Raw genomic sequence first — 23,221 nt, forward strand, 5'->3', positions numbered from 1 at the left:
TAATTAAATTAAGCAGGCTGGCCTGGAAGATACCATGCGGGGGTTGGGGAGGGGGGTAGGTGGAACTTCAGTGAGCAGGTCAGCCTCCTGGAGGTGATCCACCATTTTGCAGAGCTGAATGGATGTACCTCAGAGAGGCACAGCCCCCTGGCTGTTTGTTCCTGGGTTGCTTCTTGCTGCTTCTGTTTGTCACTGCCATATTCTTCCTGTATCTGGCATGTTGTGGAGAGTCGTGAATAGACACTCCCTGCCTATAATCTGGTGTGACGACTTCATGGGAGTAGGAGGCCAGATATTTTAAGTTCAGGCTCCATTTTAGAGAACCTGACCTAAGTTTGAACTCAGGTAAATCTAAGAGGCTGGTACCTAGCATTAGTTTTCAAGTTGCCTCCCCCCACAACAAAACCCAAGCATACCCCCAGTCTGTAGGTTAATCCCCAACAAGGTCAGCATCTCCAGGTTACACCCTCACCAAGACCAGAGTCTCCATGTAATTTCCCCAACACACCTGCACCCCCAGGTTACAAGTCCACCCCCTGGTTAACAATCACTAATGCAGAGGGGAGCAGAAATTAAGTTTACGATATGACTTCCAGCATCAGCCAATCATGTTAAAGGCTATAGTAGCTCTCCAATCAGATGCTTGCACACTCAACCCCTACTTGCTGCTTACTATAAAGCCTTGCCCCGATAGACATTCGGGGCTACCACCACCACCAAAACTGTCCTGTGTGACAGTGGTGCACTGGAGGGGTGGCCCAAGCTAGCTGGGATAGAATAAAGACCCTGCTGTGGGTTGCATCAGATTGGCTCCTGTCTGGTTTTTTTTTTTTTTTTTTTTTTGAGGGTCACTAACATTTCCCTTGCACTGCAGGAGACAGCCCACTCTATTAGTCAATTTTTCTGTAGATCAATAGGAAGATGAACTTTCATAGAATACTGCTATTTAGATGAAAGAATGATTTTTCAGAGTACCTGGCTTGGTTTAAATAGTTTTAGGAAGTCAAGGTAGTTGATAGGAAGATTCAGGAGATGGTTTAGGCTGTTTTGCCAGCAAGATTAAGACTAAAGATAGAAGGGTAGAAATGTGCCCCTCTTTGTAGAGTAGTGGGGCTGTACAGGTTAGGAAAGATACGGTGAGCTTTCATGCAGTGCTGGCACCTCGTTGTACTTTCGGAAAGGAAGTTTGGCACAGGTTAGAGATCAAAGAAACATTCACTCTAGGTTGTGTCTAAGTTCCTTCATCTTGAGACCTAAAGGATATGGCCACAGGTTTTGGTATGCACCATCAAAAGGCAGGGTTATAAACGAAGAGTAAATGAATAGAAAGTCAGCAATTAGCCAGTTTAGCTAAATAAGGTTTCAAAGACATAAAACAAGATAATTGGTTTGTTTCTTGGTAAATACAAACTGGCCTCTGCTAGTGAAAACCTAGCTACTACAGATTTGGCTTTGATGGAACTTTTGTTAATAAATGACCAAAGAATTATTGCCTTGAGGTTAGGATGAGTTTATGGAAAGATAGATCAGAAATGCTCAGTTAGGCGTGGGTTTCAAAAGAAGAATATATAACCAGTAACTCTCATCCGTGTAAAGATTTTTGGTTCTTTTTTTCCGGAGCTGGGGACCGAATCCAGGCCCCGCCGCCCCCCGCCGCCCCCCGCCGCCCCCCGCCGCCCCCCGCCGCCCCCCAGCCCCCCCCCCCCGTGTAAAGATTTTAATCTGTTTTGAAGAATATGTTTTTGTGGTGGTTGTTTTTTGGAGACCACGATGTAACTTGTGGGTATGAGATAATCTCTTTTTTTTTTGGTTCTTTTTTTTTCGGAGCTGGGGACCGAACCCAGGGCCTTGCGCTTCCTAGGCGAGGGCTCTACCACTGAGCTAAATTCCCCAACCCCGCCCTCTTCCTCTTAATCTAAGACTTGTACGAAGGCTGCAGGGGCTTCCAACCCCTCCGGAACTCACAGTGCTAATGCTTGCTCTCTTTCGGACATTGCTGCTGGAGCAGATTAGTGATTCAATCTCCACCTTTGGAAAGAACTTAGAGATACAGATTGTTAGCTGTGATCGTCACTCTTAGAAAACTCTTAGAAAATTTTGGAAAAATTAATCGTCGGTGCGGAAAAATCTTAAGGAACAGTTTGAAGTTCAGAAAATTTGAGCTGTGGACTTTTGAGGTCAGGGAACAAGAACAATGGCAGCCCAAACTAGCACTGGCTGACTTGACTCTTACTGAGGCTGGGCTGGCGCTGATTTTTTGTTTGTTGTTTGTTTGTTTGTTTGTTTGTTTTGTAATTTTCCCCTCAGCTTCCTGCTATAATTTAATAAAACTTGCTGATGAGTAGATGTGCATTCTGAGGGTTTAAAGTAGAAATGGCTGTTTTCACATAAAAGTTTGGATCTGTGATTCATTTAAGATTTTTGTGAGATTACTTTTTAAGATAAATAACAAAATAATCGTTCCTTTCTTTGGAATTGCACATTGCTGCCAGCTGGTGAGAAAAACTGGTTGAGAAAACGACCTTGCTTGCTCACCCTTTGTTTATCTATAACAAGTTGCTTAGTTACAAATGTCTGTGGGTTCCTGGCATAGTTGTTTTTTATCTGTACCAGGTGAAATGTGTTTTCATGTAAAGGTATTGGGGAAGCATACTAAAAAAAAAATCCTTCATTGTAATTAAGACAGATAATTACATTGTAATTTTCTTCTATACTGCTTAAAAAAGTAAAAGATATAAAAGCTGTGGGAGAAAAATAATTGATGGAAATTTCTCATTAGAGCCTACTGAGGTTTGCTTCATCCATCCACCAATGTGTGTGTATATGTGTGTGTGTATATGTGTGTGTGTGTATCTGTGTGTGTGTATCTGTGTGTGTGTATCTGTGTGTGTGTATCTGTGTGTGTGTATCTGTGTGTGTATCTGTGTGTGTGTGTATCTGTGTGTGTATCTGTGTGTGTGTGTCTGTGTGTGTATATCTGTGTGTGTAAGTGTGTGTGTATCTATGTGTGTTTATGTGTGTGTGTATCTGTGTGTGTGTATGAGAGTGTGTGTGTGTGTGTGTGTGTGTTTCCTTTCCTCCTTTTCTTTTTTTTAATTGGCCTTTGGTGGCCCCCAAAAAGTTTTTTTCACCAGGCAATTGTGGGACCTCAAAAGGAATTAACATCCATCCTCCAGGAACATTCTTTTTTTTTTTTTTTAAATTTGGGACAGTTTTAAACTCGTCTTTTGTTTTTCATCGAGTCTTTTTAAACGATCCCCATTTCTTTTTTTTTTCTTTTTTTCGGAGTTGGGGACCGAACCCAGGGCCTTGCACTTGCTAGGCAAGCGCTCTACCATTGAGCTAAATCCCCAACCCTCCAGGAACATTCTTGATGGCCCCAGTTAATTTCGGACTCTACACCCCGCCTTAATTTACCCTGAATGTCAAAGCTGATCTTTACCAAGCTGACCTTTGACATTGGCCTTCAATACATTCTCTAGCTCGGGGAAGTTCTATTGCAGTACAAATAAAAAAGCGCACGTTCTCACTCTGCTCAAATCCACGGGAGCCGCACTCCGGCTGTTTCTCTGCCAGCCGCTTTCACATACTGTCCTCTTAGCAGGTTGTTACCACTCCTGACACACACAACATGTTCCACAGGCCGTTCTAGCATGGCACTATGCCATGCTTTTAGCACGGCTTCCAGAACTGAGACAGGTTGTCTCTCTGCCCGCCGGAAACTTTGCTCACATCCCCTATAGCCTGTAAAATCAAAGCTCTAGAAACTTGTAATTTAACAGTAAGATTTATATGTTAAATTCTCAATCTGCAATACATCCACATAATAAATTCACTGCCAATCAATACAGACATACACTGCCCACCTAGACGTGATAAAATTGACCTAGTGCACCTGGATCTGGATCATTCTGCTCCATCGTCCCCATCTTGATTCTGACCCACTGTCCACGAGCCATTTCAGCATGGCACCCTGTCAGGCTGCCCTGCCCTCAGCCACAGCTCTCTTGGCTGGTTTCTACCACACCAGGCATACACATCCCAATTCCGTGGCGGGTCCAGTACATCCAGCCACCATACACTCTCTTGAACTCAATTAAATCGCCACATGAAAGAACGCATCACATAATATCCTTTGATCCAATTGATAAGATATAATTTTCCCATCTAGACAATACAAAATCCTGTACACATCCATTCCTTAAGAATAGTCATAACAGCCTGTAATGTGTGCAGAGAGGAATCTTAACATCTGCTGCCATGCTCTCCCTGCTTCCTCCTCCTCCCCCTTCTCCCCCCTCTCCTTCCCCTCCCCATCCCCCCCCTCCCCCTCCTCCTCTTCCTCTTCCTCCTCTTCCTCCTCCTCCTCCTCCTCCTCCTCGCTCTGGCTTCCTCCGCCTTTCTAAAACTTTTCTCCCACCCATCCTTCCTTCTCGTCCATTGACAGCCCTCATTCTATTCTGTATCCACTTGCCTTCACCTGCATGATGACATCAACCTACAGAGTTCAACCGGCCCAGCTTTTTTTTTTTTCCTTAAAAATACTTTAAAAGGAAAGTTTGTATTTTTTATTTACATTTTATGTTTTTTTACATAGTGTTAGTGGTCAGCCATTTTTAATGATGATGGGTGACCCAAGCAGCCTTCAGAGTGTTTTCTGTCCTACTTCAGACTTTATTTGTGGTGTGACCATGTTCATTATAATCTCAAAGGAGAAAAAAACTTGTAAAAAACAACAACAACAAACCAATCTTATTCTGAGCATTCCAGTAACTCTTTTTGTGTATGTACCTAGTTGTACTATAAGTAGTTGGTTTGTATGGGATGGTTAAAAAGACCAAAGATAAAAATATTTTCCTTTTATTTTTTTTGTCTATGAAGTTGCTGTGTTTGTTTGTTTGTTTGTTTGATGTATGTGTGAAACAATGTCCAACAATAAACCGGAATTTTATTTTGCTGAGTTGTTCTAAAAGAGAGAGAGGGAGAGAGAGAGGGAGAGAGAGAAAGAGAGATCGAAACACGCCTCCAGCCACACTCAGCTTTCTCGTTAAGTTTTTTTTTTTTTTTGTTTTTTGTTTTTTTAAGAACGACTCAAAAGGGTTATAGGCTATGCCCCAGACTTTCTAGGCATATCCTAGGAAGAGACATGCGCGCTTAGCATGTGTAAGGAGAAAAACAAACGTTTCTATGTCAGGATTTTTTCTTCCAACATAGCTAGAGCTGAACGAACTAAAGCTCCGCCCACTGAGAGTTTGTGACTTCACAGTAGCTGAGGATGCCTGAGGCCTGGGGCTCCTCCTTGAAGGAGAAGGAGTCAAGGCTGAGTCAAGACGCAGCGTTCCAAGAAGGGCCAAGGATAGAAGTCAGCAGCTGGGTCACTGAGGCCTGTGACTGCTCCAGCCTCCGTCCCTGAGCACAAATGGCTCTCCTGCTGAGTGCTATGATGTACCTGACCATCCTCCTCCTCTGCTTCTTTCTGCTCATCTGTTACTGCGCCTGAGGTCAGGGACTGAAACCTAATGGGAGCCGTGGCACAGCATCCACGGCCACTCAGCGGTTTCTAAACTGCCCCAGAAAGTACTAGCACATAACGTTGTGCAGACTGGGCACTGGGCACATTGGCGTCACAGTCCACAGCTGAGAAGCACAGGTGTTGGGAGTGCTTGACGGGGCTGAAGCCACAAACACGTATGACTACAAGGAGACACTTTTCCAGGAAGCGCCCCCTGGAGCAGCAGAGAGACCCGATGCTACATCATCCAATGCTTAAAGGGCAGGTCCTTCTCATAAAGCCTCCTGGGTATATCTTCTAATAGTGTATTTAAAGGGTTAACCTTCACTCTATCCCGACTTCATAAAGCAATGCAGATTATTAAGCCTGAGAGAGTGAGACTGCAGGGCTGTTGGAGATGAAGAACTCACATGCAGGCAGTAGGCAGCCCTTCCCTTTGTGGATTCTGAGCTCAGTGTTCCGTTACATCCTGAGCCAAAGCGTATCCACTGCTGCTTTTCTTGCTGCAATGAGATGTCCGGTATAAGCCTCTTGGGGAGGGGAAGGTTTTTTCTAGCTCACAGTTTGAGGTTACAGTTCATCACAGCGTGGTGGCAGGAATATGAGGCAGCTGAGTGTGTTGCATCTAAAATCAGAAGCGGAGAAAGATGATGGTACGCTGGTGTTTCCTGTCTCTTTCTTATTCAGCCTCAGACCTGTGGGATGACGCTATCCGCATGGAGTAGAACTTTCCACCTCAGTTCACCCGATCTAGAAACTTGTCCCCTAAGTACTCTAGATCCTGTCAACTTGACGATCAAACTTAGACTTCATACCATGGAGCCTCACTTCCACCCTTTTCATAGCCGCAGGAGAAGTCACCCCCTCTGAGACCCATCACCTAACTTGTCTTGATGGTTGAAAACGACCATATCACTGATGAGGCCCGGGGCTTGCCTGCATCTAGAATGCTCAACTATATCCAAGAGCCTTTCTGGCCAACTGTGGTGGTTTGAATAGATTTGGCCCTCCTAGACTCATGCGTTTGAAAATACTTGTCTCGGGCTGGAGAGATGGCTCAGCAGTTAAGAGCACCCGACTGCTCTTCCAGAGGTCATGAGTTCAATTCCCAGCAACCACATGGTGGCTCACAACCATCTGTAAAGAGATCTGATGCCCTCTTCTGGTGTATCTGAAGACAGCTACAGTGTACTTATATATAATAAATAAAATAAATCTTTAAAAAAAAAAAGAAAATACTTGTCTCACGGGGAGTGACACTATTAAAAGTTGTGTGGTTGTTAGAGGAAATGTGTCACTGTGGGGGTGGGCTTTGAGGACGCCTAGTACTTAAGCTCTGCCCAAGGCAAGAGAGCCTCCTCCTGTGGAGGAGCCTGTAGAGGACAGTCTCCTCCTGGCTGCCTTTGATTCAAGTTGTAGAACTCTTAGCTCCTTCAGCTCCAAGTCTGCCAGCACAATGCCTTGATTCCCGCTGTGATGATAATGGACTGAACCTCTGATGCTGTAAGCTCCAATTAAATGTTTGCCTGTATAAGAGTTGCTTTGGTCATGGTATCTCTTCACAGCAATAAAACCCTGAGTGTGATACTAGTCATGGTGTGTGTGTGTGTGTGTATACGTGCTGGTGCCAGGAGAAGCCAGCAGTGTGTTGGGCTCTTTGTAGCTGGAGTTGCAGATGAGTTCTGAGCTGGATGGCATGTAAACAATAGAAATCTTTCTCAGAGTTCTGAAGCCTAGATGTTATGTTTTGAAATAGAAATGACCCCAAAGGCTGTGTGCTTATGGCTTGGTAGCTAGAGAAGACTTGCCCTCGACTTGCCCTCAGAGGGGTTATTGGAAACCCCTACTGTAACTCTAATTTTTTCAAAGTCTACTTTTAATGATGTTTTTTTTTAAATGCTTTAACCTCTCTTGTAGCTCCCCTCCACACACATACACACCAGAGGTGGTGGAAAAGAAAGAAAACTGAGGAAGTGAACCTGTTTAGAAAGTTTCTTTGTATCAACTCCCGTCTGGGTTGTCTGGAAATCAGCAGTTCAGTTCACAGGCTAGCCGTGGCAGCTTGATCTACTTGGAAACACCTCATGGACAAACCCGCAGTCTAGTTCTGTAGAGTCAGGATAGCAAAAACAAATCAGCAACTGTGGTACTACCTAGAAGAGGCAGTCAGGCCCCACCCTCGGCACAAGTCAGCAGGGGAGACCAGGGTCAACAGGAATGTTGGGAAATTTCTCAGCTGTGCCTCTCCCAATGAAGGGAAGATCAGCAAAGACAGAGACCAACAAGCGCTGCACAGCTAGCTCTCTAAGCAAGCCTAATTCACCCTCCATTATTACCTAGTCCAGTCTATTTATATCCCTCCAAATATCACACACCCTCCACGGGTCTTGCCTCAGCACCTGTGTCTATCTCAGCTGACATCATACTGCCAAGCAGCCGGAGTTCACAGAAGCAGCAGAAAACCATCGGCACATCACCAGAAGTGTTTTTGTTGCATTTCTCTCTATGGAGTCCCAATAAATGCAGCTCAACTATGCAACGTAAGGTGGACCAACATATGCCTGTTGTTAGCAAAGAATTCTTCATAACGTGTCCTTTCACATGCCTGCTTTAGAAGAATATCATTTCACTTGTCTGCTTCAGTGAAACGTTCCTTCATGAGTCTGCCTTAACCTCTCACTTATGTCCACTTCAGCTAAATGTTCCTTCACGTGTTTGCCCCAGCAAAACACCATCCAACTGACTTTCCAAAGAACCCTGAAGCTTATACTTCACAGACCTTTCTTTTTTGCTCTCTGGCCACTAATGAGCAGTTTTGTTCCACCACACACTCCTTGTCATGAGCCCTTGACATCTCACTACAGGGCCCAGAAACCACAAAGTCAAATGATCCAAAGCTAATACAAAGCTCAACTCTTTTTTTTAAGTTGCTTTCCTCAGTATTTTAGCCCAGTAACACACTGCAAGTCCAAGGTCAATGCACCCGCCAATTCAGTATCTGAGACCCTCTCACCCCACTCCTATATCACAGGCTGATGGATGCCTCCCTGTTGTTCCCAAGTGGCAGAAGAAAGAAGCAAGATCCAGGGGGCGCTCATAACCCGATCACACCCCCACCAAAGATCCTGCTACTACCATGGTGGGAGGTAGGGGTTCAAAATGGACTCAGGGGAGGGAGTCACCATTCCGTCTGTAATACTGGAACAATAATTAAATAGGTCAAAATGCCTGAAATATTTCGTGTGCTCAAAAACCCTGGCTGTTAGGTGGATTCCTTCGTCGCATTGAGAACAGGTATTAGAATCATATATCACTGGGGAAACATGGCTGGACTGGGCTAGACGATGCAACCAGTAAAGGCACTTGCCCTCAGGAATGACATCCTGCCAGGCAGTGGTGGCACATGGCTTTAATCCCGCATAGTAGGCAAATCTCCGAGTTTGAGGGCCAGCCTGGTCTACAGAGTGAGTTCTAGGACAGTCAAGACTACACAGAAGACCCTGTCTCAAGAAAGAGAAATCACACTAAAACAAGAAGCATTGCTGACCCGTTTTGCACGAGCCTTGTGTCTCTATTTCACTCCTTACATATACTCCTGGATATAATATACTGCACATTTCATAATCTATTCCTTATTTTCCATCAAGCATGATTGTCTTTTCTTCAGAGAAGGCCCTGCTGTCCATTCTGGATAAATACATAGGTCACCACTGTCACAATCTGCCTAGTGTTTCATGTGTAGTGCTTATGGTTTTTTTTTAATTTATTTTATGTGCATTAGTTTTTTTGTCTGCATATACATCTATATAAGGGTGTCTGACTTGAAATTACAGTTATGAGCTGCCATGTGGGAATTGAACCCAGGTCCTTTGGAAGAGTAGTCAGTGCTCTTAATCACTGAGCCATCTCTCCAGCCCCACGCTTATGATTTTTAATGGTCAAGTTTTCTAGCCTATTTATCATGCTCATTAAAATGTAACCGAATTAGGGATCATGCCTGTCTTGTTGCTTTTAATTTTAGTGCGTAGTCTGGCCCTTGATATGACGTAGTTCCTTGGAGGATATTATGGGTGGATGCAAGGCTAGATGAGCAGATTAATGAAAAGGTGATTGGATGGATAGATGAGTGGATGGATGGACAGGCAGACAGATGCATGCAGACGAATATTTAGATACATAAGAAGGTAGATGGGTCAGTATTGATGGATGACTAATGGGATGAGAGGTAGCTGACGTTCCGCACATATTTTCTGGCAAAATGGATGCATGGACTGATGGGAAAGAATGGAAGCTAGGACTAAGGGAGGAGAGCCTCGCTGGCGCGGTAAGCATTTCAGTTCTACTCCTGCAGGGGACGCTGCAGAGCCACGCCCACTGTCTGCGCAAAGGTGAAGCTGGAGACTGCAGCGCGCGCGCAGCCGCAGCTGGGCGGACACTGCGGTGTTCGAGAAGGGTCTTGCGCAGTCCTGCACTGCGGCACTCACGCACTCCACTTTCCACCTCAGCCTGCTAGGCGAGTCACCTCGGCTCTGCGCTCTCGGCCGCCTCCAAGGCCTCCAAGTCACCTTTAATCATGAAAACCCAGGAGCCGGGAAGCTAGGACGCGGGCTTGATCCTCCCACACCTGCGAGCTATGGATCTTCTGGAGTACACGAAAGGAGATATCGCTGGTAGGCTGCGACATCTGATGGGTTCGAGCTGAGCTTAACCCCAGCTTCGGAGGAGGGAGCCAGTAGGAGAGAGACCCGGGACGCAGTGCTAGTGTGCCCGAGCGGAGGTGGAGGGTTGAGGGTTGGGGGCTAAGCCCAGGCGTCTTGGGTTCGTTCAGGTAGCATGCGAAGCCACTTGTCCTTTCTTACTAGGGTCCTCAGACTGTTGACGCGTCCTTCCAAGGAACTGATAAGCCCAGGCCCCTAGGACGGGATGCTAGGACTCCAGTGTGGGGCCTTGCTGTGAACCCCTTCCCAAGTGTTTGCTTCCCTGATGGGCCTTTGCCAAAAGGCCCTCTTGACACCGAAAAGGATGACGACTCAGGTTCTGCGGCAGCCAATGCCCCTCCCCCAACTCTCTGCACTCACTGGTGGGGGCCACGGTCAAGGAAGCAAGTATCCCGGTAAGTGTTGCGGGTGCACCTTGAGGCCTGAGGGCCACCTAATTTTAGCCTTCCTGTGGGCACCAGCAGAGGGGTGGCATGGAGTTCAACCAGGTTCTGAGGGGAGCCTAGCAACGACCCTGTGTGGGAAGTCCACTTGGGAGTCTGGACTCAGGCCATAAAAAATCCTCAGGTCCTATGTGTGCTAGTTCTTTCGTTCCCAGGTAGGGAAGTCGCAAAGGCAGATCTGGCTGCTGGTCATATTTTGAACCCTAGTGGTGGCATGGTGTGAATGAAACCCATTTCTCATTTTGAACCTAAGTTGGTCTTCTTGTGGGTGGCAGGTAGAGTCTTACCTGAAAGGATGATTTATTTATTTAATAGAGCTTGAGGTCTTTGAAGCCGGCGTTAGACAGTCAGCCAGCCAGTATTTTTCCATTTGAGGTCCTTTGCCAGGAGACGGAATAAAAGGACCTTCTGGAGCAGCTGCCATTTATCAGAGTTTGCAGGAATGATCTGGAAAGTGTTCGCTGACATAGGTGATTTGTTGCTAGCCTCTCCCTTTGTTCACGAGAAAATGCATCGTCACGAGTAATCCAGCCTCCCGTGTATCCGTTGTATTTGACTGCTGCACCAGGGACTCTGTGTGTGCTGCCCAGGACGGATTTGACCAGGTGACATTTAGATGCTTATTTAAATGCTTCTTGTTTATTGCAGAATTGACAGCTTGGTGCAGAGGGGACATGCGAGGTGTCTCTATCCTGAGAGGAAGCAGCTGGACCCTGGCGCTCCCAAGGTAGGGTCTGAACTTAAGATGGCTGCCGTCAAGGGCTGCTCACAGGTTCCCAGGGAAGTGAGGTAAATGGACAGAAGAGGAAGGCGGCTGCATCCCTGTCCCCAGTTTCATTGTCCCCTGGGCCACTGGTGTACATCTAATTTCTGTTGTGCCTGCTTCAGTTCTGAGTCCTCTGCAATGCTTCTCGATTTGCTGGGTTAGCAGCAGAAGGTCTGAATCAGACACAGGCGATTGCTGTACCATATCCACCAGTACTCAGGTCCATACTGGTTGGGGTTCCTCTTGCTGCAGTAAAACACCATGACCAAAGCAGCTTGGGGAGGAAAAGGTTTATTTGGCTTACACTTCCACATCACTGTTCATCATCAAAGGAAGCCAGGACAAAAACCCAAACATGGCCAGGAACCCGGAGGCAGGAGCTGACGCAGAGCCCATGGAGGGGTGCTGCTCATTGCCTTGTTCCCCCTGGCTTGCTCAGCTTGCTTTCTTATAGAACCCAAGACCACCAGCCCAGGGATGGCCCCACCCACAATGGGCTGAGCCCTCCCGCAACAATCACTAACTTAAAAAAAAAAAATGCCCTACAGGCTTGCCTACAGACCAATCTTACAGAGGCATTTTCTCAATTGAGGTTCACACCTTTCAGATAACACCAGTCCGTGTCAGGTTGACATCAAACTATCCAGGACAAGGTCTCATTCTCCGGAAAGCAGAACAACTAGACTATTTTCCTTTGGGCCAGGAACCTCCTTGTTTCACAAGCGAAGACCGCCTGCTGTGTGCATTCCTTTGGACTCCACCCCCCACCCCCCCACACTCCCCACCCCTCCCAACCCTCCTAAACCCCCCCCCCCCCCGTTGATGTGTGGAAGGAATCTTTACAATTAGATGTATTTCCTAAGTCCTGGTACCAACAGAGGTGACTGCTGGACGCTTCTGCAGTTGACAGCAGGCCCTCCCCACCACCTTCTCTGGCCCTGCATTCGTAAGTGATCAGGGGATACCCATACCCTGGTCATTGGTAGTGCAGGCAGAGGAAATGCGGGAAGAACTGTCCAGTGTTTGGAAGGTCCACACCCATGTCTTCCAATGCTGGGAGCTTTCCCACACTGTGCCCTCTCAACTCTGCAGACATTTGGGCCTGTAGGGGATTGGAAATGCTCACATATACATCATCACTGTCATCCGGGCTTTTGCTTCGTGCCCTGGGTGTTAAGTTCTCCTGGATGGCCGCAACGTCATTGCCAGTCCATGGGGACGTATTCCCACAGACCCGTTTCATCCTGTTGGGCATTACATTGGTGGTGTGATTGATGGTGACTGCTTTGCCATAGACTGCACACAATGTCCTTTTTAGGAGTTAAAGCCGACAATGGCTTCGTTCTGGAAGTAAGAGCCAACAGTTTTGGTATGCTCACTGACTGGTAACTCCCGCGCCAACCCTTTGTCCCATAACCACCATACCCTGCTGTGAGCAGTGGTAAGATGGGTACTCATCAAGTTTCATGAGCTTTGCAGGTGACCCCACTGAATACAGAGGCATCCTGGGAGTTGCCATGTCAGGAACATTCTAGACCCACCTGTACTCGAGGTCAGACCTCTTGTCCAGTCCCTTCTCTGGAGTACTGATCCCTTGCATCCAATACAGCACCATGCATGTTGCCACAGGCTTTCAGCGATGATACAAGGGCCGACTAGACACGGGACTCCTGCTCTGTCACTCTCTTATGTCAAAGACAGACTCAGAACTTCACTTTCAGCATTTGAAAAATAAAAGGATAGCCGGATGAGGTGGGGCACACCTTTCATGCCAGCACTTGGGAGACGGAGATCTCTGTGAGTTTGAGGCCAGCCTGGTCTACAGAGCAAGTTCCAGGACAGCCAGGGTTAACACACAGAGAAATCCTGTCTCAAAAAATGAAAAAAAAAAAAAACCAAAAAATGGGTGTGGGGGTGGGGGTGGGGAGAAGAACTGAACAGAAAGGAGGGGGCTGGAGAGATGGCTCAGCAGTTAAGAGCACTGTCTGCTCTTCTAAAGGTCCTGAATTCAGTTCCCAGCAACCACATTGTGGCATCTGACCATCTGTAGTGGGATCTGACACCCTCTTCTGGTGGGTCTGAGGACAGTGAGTGCTCACATATATCAAATAAATCTTTAAAAAGAAAGAAGAAAGGAAAAATAAGACAACGACCGAGGCAGAGACAACTTCTGTTCCACTTGAGCGCATATGTCTGTCCCAACCCCTTATGCCTCCCAGTAGCTCTGCCCAGGGAATCTTCCTTGGTTATCTGTGGCCGAGAGGCTTTCTGGGGCCTGTGTAGGGAACAAGGACCATGGCAGAGGAGTTCATCTTGGCTGGGCTCTTTCCCTGGACACAACAGGACAGGCCTCCGGGATCTGCCTCTCTTCCTGGCCTCACGTCTGTACCTGTGCATGCACCTGCATTTGGAAGCCGACCACGGGCTGCCTGTGCTCTGGTCATCCATAATGCAGGGAGAGGAGTTGCTGAAAGCCATTTCCCGTGTTTGAAGGGTCCACTCCTCCCTCTCAAATGCTGGTGCTTTCACACACTCCTGCCAGCGTTTCGGCCTCCCCACGGGACACTCTTGAGTGTTTCGTGTTATTGTACTTTGTTTTGTTTGTTTAGTTTGAGACTATGTGGGTCTGGCTGGCCTGCCTCTGTCTCCCAAGTGCTAAGATTAAAAAAAGACATGAGCTGGGCCTGGGAGAGATGGCTCAACAGTTAAAAGCACTGGCTGTCCTTCCAGAGGTCCCGAGTTCAATTCCCAGCAATCACACGGTGACTCATGACTATCTGTAAGGAGATCTGATGCCCTCTTCTGGCGTTCGGGTGTACATGCAGCAGAGCACGCATATATTAAGTAAATAAGTAAATACATTTATATTTTGGCTTGGGCTTTCTCGGCTTGGCTCCCTGCTATCAGAGATCAAGGTTTTGACACTTTAGGATCTAGGAAGGCCAAGGTGAATTACACATAATGAGTCACCACTACAAGGTTTTCATAGAGAAGCTATCTCTATGGGCCTTTGCAGAAATGAGGTTCAATGGACTAAGGAGGCTTGTAGGAGAAGGCATGGGAGGGACTCGGTTGAAGTGCAGGCCACTAATGACAGTCTATAGGCAAGACTGCAGATGGAGGGACCTTGGTGGGGGGAGCCCTGAGAGTAAGCCTCTGAGCTGTGTCTCTGCCATTTATATGACTGCTCAGCCGACCGGAAGGGAGCTGTTTTAGACTAACAGGACTGCGTTCACGTTGACTTTCTCTCCCACATTAATTAGGAGCGTACTCCCCAGTGTGGAAAAACAAGAGAACGTGACTGTCTCATGGTGAGCGCCTGCTGGGGCCTTATCCAGGTGAGTTACTGCTGGACCACAGGGTCAGAGCATACAATCTGAAATGGAACTTACAAGCTGCCGGCCTTGCCTGATTTTCTGCCCTAGGCTATGGCGGTCTCCGTGGGCGTCCAGGGAGAGCAAGGATGCTGACATGGAACGTGCCTCCAGAGCTCGTTGCCATCGGCTCGCCAGCCAGGAACACCTTTTTACTTTGGTAGGTATGCAGAGGGAAGGGCCTTGACTCTGGAGACTTGGGGACCAAAGTTAGAGCGGAGGTAGTTCTGTCACTCCCCTTAGACAGAGCCACAGAATGCCAGGTGGCACTAAGGTCCTTGCTCTCACAAGTAAGCACTGTCCGGGGAACCAGCAATATTAAACACGCAGGGTTGTCTCTTCAAAGGGAGAGATAGATATCCTGTTTTTCCTCCCAGAAGGCTGGGAGCGGAGGTGTTTAATATCCTGGCGAACTTTGTGCTATCTGTATGACCAAGGCCATGCTAGATCCTCCCCTAAGATTATATATGAATCTTAAGATGTCATATATAATCAATATACCTAGTCGGCTAGGTAGTGGTGGTGCATGCCTTTACTCCCAGTATTCTGGTAGCAAAGGCAGGCGGGTCTCTGCATTCCTCCCCTAAACCCTTAAGATGTCATATGTAATCAGTCATCTGGGTGGTGGTGGTGCATGCCTTTACTTCCAGGACTCGGGTGGCAAAGACGGGTGGATCTCTGAGTTCGAGGCTCGCCTGGTCTACAGAGTGAGTCCAGGTTAGCCAGGACTACCCAGAGAAACCTTCTATCTGGGAAAAAAAAAAAAACAATAAATAACTTTTTAAAAAAGTTGTCACGTGTAGTTAATCATCTTTATGGAAAATGTCACATGTACTTTACAGATGTAGTCATGGCTTAAATGTTAAACTACCTGGTGTCAGACTCTTGAAGTTTGAACCAGCACCTAGCCGGGCGATGGTGGCGCTCGCCTTTAATCCCAGCACTTGGGAGGCAGAGACAGGTGAATCTTTGAGTTAGAGGCCAGCCTGGTCTACAGAGTGAGCCCAGGACAGCCAAGATTACACAGAGAAACCCTGTCTCAAACATAGAATTAAACGAAGTAAAATAAAGTAATAAAAACGTTTGAATCAACGCTGGCTGCTGAGTCATGTTGAGCCAGAGTGCCTTTTATACCTTACTTGGGCTCTCACCCTGGCTGGTGGAGGTGCCTGCAGGAACCCCCACAATGGCGACCAACAGGAGGGGCTCAAGTCTTGGAGAAGGTAAGAGAATTATTCTTTAAATAGACTCAGGAGCGGTGTGTCCCCTCACCTAGGAGGTCACAAGTAAGTGGGGAGACAAAATAAGCCTGGGTTCTTCCCAGTCCAGAGACAAAGCATTTTCTACAATTACTGAGCTGTTGGTTAAGATCTAAAGGAGGGAAATAGTTAAAGCAGCAGTCAGTCAAATTCAGTCCTTGGTTTCCTGAACCAGAAACTATTGGTGTTGAAATTTGGAAATGCAGCCAGGTGGTAGTGGTGATGGTCTATAGGGAAAGTGCCAGGCTACTCAGAGAAACACTTACTTGAAAACAAAACAAAACGAAAAGAAAAAAGAAAAAAAAAAAAGAAAGAAAGAAACTTGGAAATGCATAGGAGCCAGTGTCAATCGGGCCTGTGAAAGCTGAGATAAAATTCGTGCCAATTATTTTGCAAGCTGGAGTCTGTATTGTCGGCGTATCATCGCTCGCACCCTTGGGGTATCATCGCTCGCACCCGCGGGGTACCATCGCTCGCCTCTCGGGCGGATCATTGAAATGAGGCTTTTTTTTTCTCTGCAGGCCGCCTGGACTCCGAGGGAATTCTGCCGGGGCTCCTGGAGGATGCCCAGCCAGGATTGTTCAGGGCTGTCATTGTCTCAGTCTCTTTGCCTCATTGTCTTAGTCACGTTGCTTCATTGTTATTGTCTCCGTCTGTCCAATCGCGTACTCACAGCCTTAGCAAAATAAGCAATTTTATCTTGTCTTTTACATACAAAAAAAAAAAATGGAGATTTTCTTACTTCAAGCCTTTCAGGCATCGAGAGACCTAACCCCACCCAGATTCCTTTGTATTTATGGTTACTAAAACGTCATGTCTTAAATCTGTATCTTTGGACAACAGAAAAAATAGTTTTAAATAGCAATGTGATCAAACTTAACATGGATTTTTAAAAAAAAAAAAGTAGGGACAAATTGGAACCGAGAAAAAAATATTTCTCCTGGATAATATGGTGGCCAAGGACTGAAAAGCTGAAGTATAGTCAATAGGAGTTAGATTATTTGAAAGTTTTCACATAAAATTATTTTGGGTACAGTCTGAGAATATGTGGAATGTAGTAAGAACTAGAACTTTCCAGAAAGTTCTTCTTCCGTGGAAATGTTATACTTTGATGCTGTTCACATGTTTGTTTTGCTTGCAGTATCAGCCGGACATGTTCCTTCATGCTCTTGTGGGACAACCTAGTTGTTTCCCACTTCAGGATGTTCTGTGATGGTTCCTCAGGTACTTTTGAATCTCTTGTTAGGAGAGTCTTCTTTTTTTTTTTTTTTTTTTTTTGGTTCTTTTTTTTGGAGCTGGGGACCGAACCCAGGGCCTTGCGCTTCCTAGGCAAGCGCTCTACCACTGAGCTAAATCCCCAACCCCAGGAGAGTCTTCTTGAACTCAGAATTCAAATTGCCCTAAATTTTAAAGATCCCAAATCGTACATAAATAGCCTTAGGTTTAAATCTTTAAAAGTTAATGTGAATTAGGTAGGTCTTGCTTGTGGTTTAGTTTTGTTCTTGCCCTTGGTCTGATTGTAAAAGAACAGACTCTTGACAAGGGAAGAAGTTAGCGGAGCCTCAAGAGCCCTGCTCTCTGTTCAAGATTTATGCTACACAGTATTCCAAGCTTCTAGTGCATATTAGTAGTGAGTGATTCTCACATCAGTGTGACATCTAAAACTAGAGCTTTTTAAGATTTATTTATTTTATTTATGTGAGTACACTGTAGCTGTCCAGACACACCAGAAGAGGGCATCAGATCCCATTACAGGTGGTTGTGAGCCACTATGTTGTTTGCTGGGATTTGAACTCAGGACCTCTGGAAGAGCAGTCAGTGCTCTTAATCGCTGAGCCATCTCTCCAGCCCCCTATACATTTCTTTCTAGGACTCCCACTACAACTAAAAACTGATAATGGACCTGCTTATACTTGCAATTGTTTTAACTTTTTTTTTTGAAGTTTATGGAATATTAATCATGTTACTGAGTTCCCTTACAATTGACAGTGTCAAACTATTGTAAAACAACACAATCAAAGACTTAAATTACAAATTTGAATTCCCACATCCTATGCCTATACATTTAGCTATGCTAACTTTAAATTTTTTTCACTTTAAAAGATAGTGGCTTTTTCTGCTCCCAAAAACATTTTATCCAAAGAAGACACTACCTAAAGTGTGTGTGTGTGTGTGCGTGCGTGCGTGCGTGCGTGCGTGCGTGTGTGTGTGTGTGTTTAAAAAACCTTTAAAACTAATCAATGGAAAGTGCCCGATGTCCTACCATCGAGGCGAGGTTATGCTTATGTCTTACAGAAAAGTAAATGAAGTCCCAGATGGCTACTGCTCTGTGACACTTTGGACAAGGACAGCATCCCAGAGACCACCAGATCAGCAAGGGGGTCTAAGCTAGATTACAAGCCCATCAAGAGGGGACGTCCCAAGAGGAGGAGGAAGCCAGTATCTCGGGGAGACTTTAACTGGTCAAGCCAAGACCTTGGGGAAACAACAAGGACATAATTCTGCTGACCCCCAAATGATGGTGTTACGTTTACTGACTGTATTACATGTTGATTCTCAGCCTGTCAGTGCAGAATCCAAATGCCTTATGTCAGGGGGGATAAAGGGCGCACCTGTAATAGGACAAAGTATGAAGTTGTCTTGCTGTGCTAATAATCATTTTGATCCTCTGGGACCGACCAGTTGTCTGGACAAAAGATAGTATACAAATATTTAGACACAAGAATGGGTGGCATTATGGGTAGACTAACTGAGCAGTTCAAATGTAATAATACAGGTTTTAGGGGTTGGGGATTTAGCTCAGTGGTAGAGCGCTTGCCTAGGAAGCGCAAGGCCCTGGGTTCGGTCCCCAGCTCCGAAAAAAAGAACCAAAAAAAAAAAAATAATACAGGTTTTAGCTGAAGGCAGTACTCTAGAAAGCTTTGATGGTGAAAGGAATATGTGATATATTGCTTACTAAACTTGAACTGACACCAGGTACTGAGTAGTGTGGAATCGGACTGCCTTCTTGTCTCCTGTGAATCATTAGTCTGTTGGCCTTGGTGGAGGAAATATGCCCCTGAAGGAGGGCTTTGAGAGTTAAAAGCCTCGCCTGGCTTCCCGATTAGTTCCTGCTCTATACTTGATCTTCAAGGTGTGATTTCTCAGTTTCATATCCCTGCCACCATGCCTGCTGTGTGCTCTCATCCTTCCTGCCGTAATGGACTCATCTCTGTTCTGGAACCACGAGCCAAAATAAACACTTGTCTTCCTTAAGTTGCCTTTGGTCACGTGTTCTATCACCACCGAAAAGTACCTAAGACAGGCGGTGAAAGACTGTCAGAGAGCATAGTGCAGGTTTCCGAAGTCAGCACTCAGTGAGGGACAGCTCTTCCCAGCTAAGCCCTTAATTCATTCGCTGAATGATTCCCCATCCCTGGCCCAGCCTCTCCCATCTCCCTGTTGCCCTTAGCTTCTCACACCCTGTCTGACTCTTGGCCATCAGAGGATGTGGGTGAGGCTCCCATTTCTCTTGCGCCAAACCAGCCCCTCCACCTTCCCCTTGTGCAGTAAACTTCCACGGGCACCCCGGCCCCAGCTACTGAATGTGCTCTTTCCCTGTGTCACCTCCTCCAGGAAGAGCATTCTCTCTGCCCCTCCCTTACCAGTTAATGCAGGCAGTTCTAGGGCTTGGCCAAGCAAACAGATCTCTCTTTCCTAGGACTGACCTTGCAGAGCACAGGAGCAGAAGATTGACCAAAGAACTTCCATGATGTGCTGGAGAAGGACAAGGAGAAAGTTATGGAGCACGGAGACAGGCTAGGAAATCCGGAGGAGTGGCATTTTGCACTGAGTAGACGGAAAGTCACCTAGGTGATGGGACATGCATAAGCGGGGCAAGAGCCTCTGGTATCACTGCAGCCCATTTAGGTTCCATCACGGGGTACCAGACCCAGTGATCTGGGAAGGCCATAGTGTCTGAGGCCTTAGGACCTGTTCCTGGTTGTAAATGTCTGCCAACCATTAAGGTAATGATGGCAGCTGGGTCTGGCCAGGGTTTGAAGCTAGCACCAGGTTGGGCATAGCTGTGGCCAAGCTCTGCACCTGCCCACCCCACTTCTCCTTTATCCTGACCGTAGCTCAGTAGACTAAGAAGGCACAGTCACCCAAGGGCAGACATTGATAGGTCAAAGCCATGACCTTGGTTAAAGACCAATGGTAGTGTTGAGCAGGACTGGAGATTCCTTTTGGGGGAGCTCCACTGTGTCAAGAGTTTGAGTGATGGGTCACAGGAAGAGAAACATGAAGAGGGAGAGAGAAACCAGGTCTCAACAGCTGGGCCTAGGCATGCAGAGCACTGAAAGCTTGTTCTGGACAAGAAGAGAGTATCTCAGAGTCTTACAGACAGAAGATGATTGTCCAGTTTCTAAACCACATTTATGGAGTAATGCATTTTAGTTAGCTCATCATATAAAGCTGTAGTTGAAAGATGGGGTTGAAAGATGGCTCAGTGGTTAAGAGCCACGAGTGTGTGGCTATTGCAAAGGACCTGGTTTGGATTCTAGGACACGCATGGCAACTCACAACTGTCTGTAACTCTAGTTCTAGGGGACCCAATGGCATCTTCTGACCTTTAAGGACACCAGGCATAAATGTGGCACGCACATACATACAGGCAAAATACACACAATCACTAAGTGAATGAATGAATGGATGAATGAATGAATCTTTACAAAAAATTATCGGGGCTGGGGATTTAGCTCAGTGGTAGAGCGCTTACCTAGGAAGCGCAAGGCCCTGGGTTCGGTCCCCAGCTTCGAAAAAAAGAACAAAAGGGGTTGGGGATTTAGCTCAGTGGTAGAGCGCTTGCCTAGGAAGCGCAAGGCCCTGGGTTCCGTCCCCAGCTCCGAAAAAAAGAACCAAAAAAAAAAAAAAAAAAAAAAAAAAAAAAAGAAAAAAAGAAAAAAAGAACAAAAAAAAAATTATCATTTTAACCCACAAGGCCTTGGTGTGGGCAACACCCACAAGGCCCAGGGATGCAGTCTTCTCTGATTTATTATACAGTATGGTCAGGTGATCCAGATTCCTGTCTCTTTAATTCATTTGGCTACAGTGACTCTGTTTATTATTTTCTTTTCTTTTCTTTTTTTACGGAGCTGGGGACCGAACCCAGGGCCTTGCGCTTGCTAGGCAAGCGCTCTACCACTGAGCTAAATCCCCAACCCCGAGTCTCTGTTTATTAATCCCAGACTTACCAGCTGAGTGCCTACCATCTGGAGGGTGTCCATTAGCATACGAGGATGAGGAATAAGACCCTTTGGTGGCCTTTGGCAGTGTGTGACAGGAATAGTTCATGTGGTCTCCTCTCCTCTGTGTTGTCACCTACCACATCTCCAGGATTCTTGGCCAGCTTTCCTCTAGAAGCCACCTAGTGAGAGCATACAGGCCTGTCAAGTTCTAATTTAGTCACTTAACTGCTGTGGGGCCCGGGGTATCTTCTTTTGCCTCTCTGAACCTCCGTTTTCGGCTATGTAAGTTGACCACGAATTAGCACTTGCCTTAAATAGTAAGGACGAAATGGGATGACGTGTGTTAAATATTCACCACCTCGTGCTGGGTACTCAATAAATGTCAGCTATTTTTTTGTCCAATGAGCATGTATAGATGAGTGACAGCTAAGATGAATACCAAGTACAAAATGCCACCACAATAAGCCTCCTCCGTTAAGGTGACATCACATCCCGTCTGGTCTACTAATCTGCAGGCATCGCAGTGGGGCTGTTGCAAGTCATTGCGGATGATAGATTGAACTTGCATTAAATGCCAGGCATAGTGTTAGCCGATACATGTAATCACCTCCCCACAACCCAGTGATGTAGATTTAATTGACACCTTTTTACAACCCAGGAAGCCAAGTCGTAGAGAAACAGAGAGACCCACTTCATGCCCAGTGAGTGGCTCAGACAGCACTTGCTTTTTCAGTGTGTGTAGTCTGGAGAGGCCTGGTCATAAGAGACAGGGCACACCTGCCCAGTGGGTACTGGGTTTCTATGGGAAATTGAAGTTTGAGACACTTCACTGGCTTTTCCAGCTGCTCAGATAACTGCCAATGGTGTTGCCAAGGCTCTCCAATGTATTCCCCATCTGAACTAACAACTAGGGTGGCTGAACTTGTGGGCCAGACATGACCAGGGACGATAGCCTTATTATTGTTTTTTTAAAGATTTATTTTATGTATGAGTGCACTGTAGTTGTCTTCAGACACACCAGAAGGGGACACCAGATCCCATTACAGATGCTTGTGAGCCACCATGTGGTTGCTGGGATTTGAACTCAGGGCTTCTGGAAGAGCAGTCAGTGCTTTTAACCGCTGAACCATCTCTCTAGCCCGACAATAGCCTTATTTCAGCTGGTGCCTGGGCATCAGGTGTCCTGGAGTTATCCCAGGGGTCTAAAGATTGAAGAAACTCCAAAAGGATGTCACTAAGGTATCTCAAAAAGAACCATAATCCTACAGGAAGTCGTGGCCTGGTACCAGAGACCCTCGTGAGGAGCTCTTTGGAGATTTTATGGTAGAATTCAGCCAGGAGAATGGAGTGGGAGCCTTAATGAATGGTCTTTTGCCCAATCCTCTCCCGACCAAGAGACCTTAGCTTCAGTGGATGTGGTAGCATATGCTTTTAGTCCCAACACTCAGAACTCGGCTCTCAGAGGCAAGTGGATCTCTGTGAATTACAGATTAGCTAAGGCTATGTAGAGACCATCCTCCCCGAAAGCAAGACACCAGTTTCTAGATTGAGAATAGAGTTAAGTTGGTGGATAAGAAAGCCTCTAACCAGGCATGGTGGCACATGCCTTTAACCTCAGCATTCTAGAAACAGAGGGAACTCTGTGAGTTCAAGGTCAGCCAGGTCTGCATTGTGAGATCCTGTCTAAAAGCAAAGAAGCAAAAGCAAATCCAAAACCTCTATTTATATTATACCTATACCTATGTCTATATCTATGTCTATGTCTATGTTGGTCTGTCTGTCTATCTATCTATCTATCTATCTATCTATCTATCTATCTATCTATCTATCTATCTATCTACTTATCTATCTATCTACTGATCTGAAGTTCCACTGGTTCACCGTGTTCTGGGCCTGACATGGAGCTCCAAACAGAGCAGGC

The 23,221-nt window shown here is 46.3% G+C and overlaps 1 long non-coding RNA gene and 2 other non-coding genes across 5 annotated transcripts; all 3 read left to right on the forward strand.

The window, feature by feature from the left end:
• The first annotated feature begins 9,994 nt into the window (after positions 1 to 9,994).
• Positions 9,995 to 19,327, forward strand: Snhg11 (small nucleolar RNA host gene 11). Of its 3 annotated transcripts, NR_202102.1 has the most exon segments (7): positions 9,995 to 10,182; positions 10,375 to 10,625; positions 11,322 to 11,400; positions 14,703 to 14,777; positions 14,865 to 14,973; positions 16,594 to 17,296; positions 18,925 to 19,327. It is a non-coding gene; the product is annotated as a small nucleolar RNA host gene 11 (long non-coding RNA).
• Snora71e (small nucleolar RNA, H/ACA box 71E) lies at positions 12,376 to 12,509 on the forward strand. Its single transcript, XR_015685059.1, has one exon. It is a non-coding gene; the product is annotated as a small nucleolar RNA SNORA71 (small nucleolar RNA).
• Positions 13,839 to 13,971, forward strand: Snora60 (small nucleolar RNA, H/ACA box 60). Its single transcript, XR_015685057.1, has one exon. It is a non-coding gene; the product is annotated as a small nucleolar RNA SNORA71 (small nucleolar RNA).
• Positions 19,328 to 23,221: the final 3,894 nt, after the last annotated feature.

The sequence above is a fragment of the Rattus norvegicus genome, chromosome 3 (assembly GCF_021556685.1).
Source record: "Rattus norvegicus strain SHRSP/BbbUtx chromosome 3, alternate assembly SHRSP_T2T, whole genome shotgun sequence".
Lineage (NCBI taxonomy): Eukaryota > Metazoa > Chordata > Mammalia > Rodentia > Muridae > Rattus > Rattus norvegicus.